The sequence below is a fragment of the Chrysochloris asiatica genome, unplaced genomic scaffold, assembly GCF_000296735.1.
Source record: "Chrysochloris asiatica unplaced genomic scaffold, ChrAsi1.0 scaffold00080, whole genome shotgun sequence".
NCBI lineage: Eukaryota > Metazoa > Chordata > Mammalia > Afrosoricida > Chrysochloridae > Chrysochloris > Chrysochloris asiatica.
In genome coordinates, this window is record NW_006408598.1 from 675493 (window position 1) to 676650 (window position 1158).

Consider the following 1158-nt stretch of genomic DNA (forward strand, 5'->3'; position numbering starts at 1 on the left):
ACATGGGAGTACATCAGTTTCACAGCATTGTTTCATTGCAATGATTATACTTTTCTCCGTGAATTCAACAATTTGCTTCTATTCCCTCTATTTTGTTTTTGTTTTGGGGGGCGGGGGAATATACACAAAAACAGGAATATATAATCATTTAAACAACCAAAGAGCACATTCTGAAAGCTTGCTTCCTGGCCACCAGCACTCAGTCTTTCTCTTTCCATGAGTCTACAGTCCTCAGCTGCTCTCTCTCTCCATGCTCCCATCTCTGCCTCTATCTCTGGTGTTGCTGCTTCTCTGGATTGTTGTTGTTGTTAAGTGCCGTCAAGTCGATTCTGACCCATAGTGAACCTTTATAAGATTTCCAAGGAGCAACTGGTGAGCTTGAACCACCAACATTGCAGTTCAAACGACTTTGCGGTCTGACACATTAGCACATGCCACACCAGCTTCTCTTGATAAGGCCCCACATTCCATTCATGCTTCTTTGATTGTCCTAGAGTCCTCTGATTCTGGACTATAAAATTAACTACTCCCATGTTTTTGTTACAAAACTTCTAACTTTACAGTTGTGACAGTCGCAATTAGTCATGATAACAGTTATACTCACTATTGAATCATCAGAATCTTATCCCCATCTCTTTTCACCAGACCTGTCTAGACATGAAACTATTGAGTCGGGATTCTACCTTCCCCCACATACTCTTTTTTTTTTTTTTAAGTTTTAATTGTGATTATGTGATAGTTTACATGGGAGAACATTAGCTTTACATTCATCCTATCATATTTTGTTTCACTGCAATGATTATAATCTCCTCCATCCCTCTATGCATCATCAAACAACCAAAGGGGACACCACACAAGCCTGCCCCAGGGACACCGCACAAGCCTCTCCCTCCCTTAGTCCAGAGTTCCTAGCTGCTCTATCTCTTTACATCATCATCTCTGCCTTCATCTCTGGCATGACTGCTTCTCTGGGTAGTAGGGTCCAGCACTCTGTTGTTTTCCCTTGATGGTCCCAGGGACCTCCGCTCTTGGAATGTAAAATCAACCACTCCCCTCCATTTGTTGCAAAACCTTTACATTTCCAACCCTCACAGTCAGTCCTGATAGCAATTATTCACTATTGTACCACAATAGTCTTATCCCCATCTCCTTTCATCA